Source organism: Gorilla gorilla, chromosome 1, assembly GCF_029281585.2.
Source record: "Gorilla gorilla gorilla isolate KB3781 chromosome 1, NHGRI_mGorGor1-v2.1_pri, whole genome shotgun sequence".
NCBI classification, from domain to species: Eukaryota; Metazoa; Chordata; class Mammalia; order Primates; family Hominidae; genus Gorilla; species Gorilla gorilla.
The window spans coordinates 181,237,386-181,243,385 of record NC_073224.2 but is presented as its reverse complement, the minus strand read 5'-3'; positions in this window follow the sequence as shown (position 1 = coordinate 181,243,385).

Here is a 6,000-nt window from a genome sequence, read left to right as displayed (position 1 = left end):
TCTCAACTGGTCCTCAAACAATACTGTTTCCAACTCCACCACCATCCTGACCCTTCTTTTACTCCACCACCATCCTGACCCTTCTTTTGCTATGGAGGGATAGAAATGGAATCAACAATTACAGAAGGGTTTCCTAACAATCAGAGCAGTTCCCCAATAGACCAAGTGATCAGTTTGAAACATTATTGTTTATATGTAAATTATACTTTTAAGAAGTCACAGGGGGGAAACTATTACCTAATGTGGTGGGCATCTGTTTTTGTTTGTCCAACATCCATTTCATTTCTTTTGGGATTAAGATTAAAACTCCCTTGGGTGAACAACCAAAGTCATTTGGATACAGTCTGGATGAAACAGTTAGCAAGGTGCCCTACTGTCCCCTAGCCATGGGCAGAAATATGGTCCTCACTGGGCTGGCCAGATCTTCCTTCCCTAGTTGGACAGGAATTAGGGTGGATGGTTTGAACTCATGGGTTGTCAAAAGGGCAACCGGATTAGCCTGCTCATAGTTCCTGTGGAACCCCTAGAGCCACTTCTGTCCTCCTCCCGGCTTCCTAAGCTTGGCTCCCAGCTTTCCTTTTGAACTTTTGAATTCCCCCATATATTCCCAGCATGTTTCCTTTCTGGTATATATTCATCAGATGTAATTTCTGTTGCTTACAGCTAAAGACCTTTGATTTATTTGGTAATAGAATAAAGGGCAAATAACATGATGGAATTTTAATAAAGCAGACTCAGAAACATAGGAAAAAATAAATACAGAATTTACTTAATCTCTATTATATTTATCTTATGTTATAAATGTATGATGAATATTTTTATGTTAATAATATTTTTAAAAATTAACTTGTATTATAAAAGAGCATGTCCTCATTATAGAAAATTTGGAAAATATATAATAGAAAGTGATATATTACCTATATAAAATTATTACTTGACTGCCAAAAGTCTGAGTCTATGCCCAGGGCAGAATTTATGCCACTCCATACTAGCCTGGCTTTTTGGTTACCTTTTGGTCTGTTTTTATTTCACTGGGAATGTGGGCCAGTGCTTATTTTCACAGCCAAATTAATTAATGAGAAAATCCTCAGACTTTCCATTTATCACTTCCAAACACCCACTTTTGATGAGTCAGTTGCCATTTGAACAATATAGGATAATTTTCAAATTCATTACAACAGGACAACAGTACAGCCCATTTCTTACTCATGTTATCTCCAAGGGATTCTGACTTCATTAATCTTTGGACCACCACTCTCAAACAGGGAAGGGACATTAATGACAGTTCTCCAGTGGGGGAGCAACAGGACCCGGAGAGAGCAAGTGGTTTGTCATTTATAGAGAAGTGCTGGAGTAATTGGAACTATATATCCAGCTTGGAGTCTTTCTAAAAAAAATTTTTTTTTTTGCTATTAGACAATCAATCAACCATGTTTGTATATTTAGTAGATACCTAATATATGCTATGAGTACTTAAATGTATGCAAAATACAAACAACTGTGGGTTATAGCTCCTATCCCCTTACAGTCCAAGGAGCAAGGAAAGACAGATCTGTTAGAAAAAACACAGTAGCACAGATATGATACTGTGTTGTTCATTAAGTATAAAGCAGCTGCTGTTTTGTTCTTTGAACACAGTATAAAATCTAATTCCTTGGCTTTTATATCTTTTCTCTGCTTGTGCAAATACTTGTTAGTATCTGTCATACACAAGGCTCTTTAACACACATCTCCTCTTTACATGATCACAACCACCGGGTGAAGGAGGCACTCCCATTTCATCCTACAGATGAGGGTGTGGCAGTGACAAAGCAGGTATGCCCTCTCCCTTCTCTCTCCCTGGGCTTTTCCTGGCTCCTCTTGGGCATCCCCATGGCCTTATCACCACTGCGTTCATGTGTCCCACATCTCTCTCTTAGCCTGGCTCTTTCTCCCTCTGCTGAACTTGAGAGTCGTAACCAAGTAACACTAGACAACTCCACCTAGAGTTTCTGCAGGCATATGAAACTCAATATGCCTTAGACAAAGGACATCTCTTTTCCTCCTCCAAACCTATTGCTCTTGTTTTGTTTTTAGTCCTGGAAAATACTGTCATCCACTGACACTCTAGCCAGAATCCTGAGAATCAGCCTAGATGCCTCCCTCCCCAGTGGACTCCTTTTCCATTCATTCAGCTATGATTGCTACTTCCTAAGTGTACCTCGAAACCACCCCCTTCTCTCCATGTCTACCAGAATGATCCTGGCCCAGGCTCTCACCCTTTATCTGCTGCTTGTTGCATCAGCCTGTCTCTTCTTGTCCACTATCCACCTCTCTGTAATTCATCCTCTATGCAACAGAGAAAGGGGTCTTCTATAAGAGATGCAAATATGATCATGGCAGTCACCTATGCAATGGCTCCCCAGTGCCCTGGGTACAAAGACCAAACTTTTAAGCATGACATATAAGTCCTTTAGGATTTATTTTCAGTCTGCCTCTGAACCTCTCACCTTCTTACTTTGGCCTATTTTTTTTTTTTTTTTTTTCTGCCTGGAACTTTTTTCACTTTCTTCCTCACCTAGCGAACTCCCATTCATCTGTCAAGAGCCAGCTCAGGTGCCATCTCCTGTAGGAAGCCTTCCCTGACCTCCAAGATGGAAAAAATTTTGGGAGGCAGGAGAGTGAAGGCAGGGTTTGATTCCCCTGACATCTTCTTTGTATGGTCATGCTGGTCTGGCTGTGACCGTCAACTGTCAGTCACTCTTCCTCTTATGCTGATCTTCTCGACACTACTCTTCCCTTCTAGGTTCCCATAGCCAATTCCCTCTGTAATTCTTTTGAATGTTAGCACCACTGCTGCTAGCCCTGGGTTCCTGCACAGCCGTTATGAGTCACCTGCATCCCACCCACATCCTTGTAAACACTCCCTTTGTAATAAACTTTCTTGGAATTATCCTAATATGTGTGTTCCATAGGTTTCTTATCAGGACCCTGTCTGATCCACCAATATTTTGCAACCAGAATCATATAGTCTTCTGTTAACATTTCAAAGCTACATCATCTTCATATCTGATTGATCTTTCATTGGCCTTGGTTTGTAACTCTTTAACCTAAAAGTGAGGGCAAAATAGTTTTTCTATCCCATTTGCCAAGAGAATGAAAAAGCTATTAAAATACACTACCTTTATTTCCAGGACATAGATCTTATCACAAGAATCATGGCCAGGCACAGTAGCTCACACCTGTAATCCTAGCAGTCTGAGATAGGAGGATTACTTGAGGCCAGGAATCAGAGACCAGCCTGGGCAACATAGCAAGACACTGTGTTTATAAGAAAATTATAAAAAGAAAAAGAATCATAAAAAACTACTAACAGATCTATCTATTCATTAGACTGTGTGCACCATGAGGGCAGGAATTAGGTCTTTTTCACCATTTATTCCCAAAGCCCAGCCCTGGAATACAGTAGACATCAGTAATAGTCAATTAATGAACAGATCACTAGTAACCCTTTAAAATATTTGTAGAATAAATGAATGAATACCTGGATGGAGAAAGAGTTGATACCCCAAACCTGTAAGTCTTAGGAACTGTGGTTGTTAACAAGTGAGCTCCCTTTTTTATTTTGTCCCCATGCCAGGATACTGAAGTGTTATTTTGGTAGAATTGGCAATTTTCTGAAAGAAGTTGAAAATATCTTTCTTGGGTTGGGCAAAGTGGCTCACCCGTATAATCCAAACACTATGGGAGGCTGAGGCAGGAGGATCACTTGAGGCCAAGAGTGGGTTGGGCAAAGTGGCTCACCCATATAATCCAAACACTATGGGAGGCTGAGGCAGGAGGATCACTTGAGGCCAAGAGTTGGAGAACAGCCTGGGAAATAGAGTGAGCTCCGTCTCTACACAAATAAACTAGCCCCTGGCACCATAGCAGCCTGAGGGCGCCTGGGCCCAGTCCAGGAAGCTAAACAGGGTCGGGCCCAGTGGGAGCTTGGAAGGGGAGCCACCTGGGGAGCCCAGAGGCTAGAGGCTTTTGCTGGGGGAGGTGTGAGCCACCTGTAATCCCAGCACTTTGGGAGGCAGAGGCAGGTGGATCACCTGAGGTCGGGAGTTTGAGACCAGCCTGACCAACATGGAGAAACCCCATCTCTACTAAAAATACAAAATTAGCCTGGTGTGGTGGTGCATGCCTGTAATCCCAGCTACTCGGGAGGCTGAGGCAGGAGAATCACTTGAACCCGGGAGGTGGAAGGGAGGCGGAGCTTGCAGTGACCCGAGATTGTGCCATTGCACTCCACCCTGGGCAACAAGAGCAAGACTCTGTCTCAAAAAAAAAAAAATAAAAAAAATAAATAAATAAAAATAAACTAGCTGGGTATGGTGGTGGGTGCCTGTAGTCCCAGTTACTCCTGCTGAGGCAGGAATATTTGCTTGAGCCCAAAAGTTGGAGGGTGCAGTGAGCTATGATCACGCAACTGCACTCCAGCCTGGGCAACGGAGCAAGACCTTGTCTCTAAAAAAAAAAAGAAAGAGAAAGAAAAGATGTATTCTCTTCAAGGTGTCTCTGGAACACATACTTGGAAAAAGAACTCTGCTGGAGTAGAACCACTAACCATGCTGTCACTCCCATCTTCTCCTTGACCCCCCTTGTCCCACCCCTTCAGATTTGACAACTCTGTAGGAAACCAATTTGCTGTTAATCACAAGGGAGTTTTATTTACTCTGCTGAAAGAATTGAAAAGCAGTCATTTTTATTAGCACCACAGCTGGTTCTTCCATCATGGAAGAAATACAATTACGCGTCTTCCTATGGCTGAATGCAGACAGCTACAACCTCATTATTCATTCTGGTAGGAAGCAGGCCTTTATAATGAGCAGAGGGAAAAATGTGCCCAACTCTCATTTGTAAAAGGAACAAATCTTAGTTCCTCGAATGACATTGCCACTGTCACCATAAAAAAAGGCTTTTTATTTGGTTATGTAATAGGGTGCTATCACTTTGGAGGCAGAACCAAAGGCAGTCATTATGATGTAGTGGAAAGAGGGTAGGCTCTGGCATCAGGCCAGTCTGGGTTCAAATTCTGGCCCTGTTTCTTATCAGCTGTGAATAGGGAGCCCATTAGTTCTTCTGAACCTCCATTTTCTTATTTGTAAATTGGAACCAGTAATAGAACAGCTTTGCAGGGTGGTGGCAAAGATTAGAGATTAAATTCCTACATGTGGCATCCAGCACCTGTGATAACATGATCTGCCTCTGCCTACCTCTCCAGCTTCATCTCCCACCCCTCAAACCTGGCATTTCTGCTGCAGCTGAACCTGCCATACTTGCCCATGCTCCCCTGACTTTGCTCATGTTGCCCCCTCTGCCTGAGTCACATGCCCTTTTCATTTCCCTTGTTCCTCTGACAAACTTCTTTTCTTAAAAGAAGTCTTCCTCTTAGTCCCTCCCCTAGACAGGCACTGGCAACCCCTTTCTGTTTTTGTCACCCTTTGGGCACACCTCACTATAGGAAGTGGCCGTGCATTGCAATGGACTTATCTGCTTACATATCTACACCAACCATCAGTCTGTAAGCTGCTTAAGAAGTAAGAACTGTGTGCCTGACTTACATGTCTACTGCTGACACTGTACCAGGCAGAACTGTTGGTCAGGAAATGATTTACCGAATGAACAAATGAATCAATGAAGACTTGGGTAAAGCACTTACTCCCCTGTGTGAATCCAACAGGCACTGTTGATTGTTAAACCACTGTCAACTCATTCCCTTGAAAATTCTCACCAAAGAGGCACCCCAGCTGGTTAGAGAAGTGGAGAGCCTGGTTACCCAGTTTGGGGCAATGAGTCATTGGAGGGAGTCTATTGAGGAGGTATTTGAGTTTCTCTTACTTGTCCTCAGACATCCCAACTGGATCTTGGTATAGAATATTCAATTCTAAAGGTGAATTTACCTTTATCCATCCTCATCTCTTGATGCAATTAGCAAAGTATGGCATCATTTGGAGTCAGACAAATGAGAGTTTG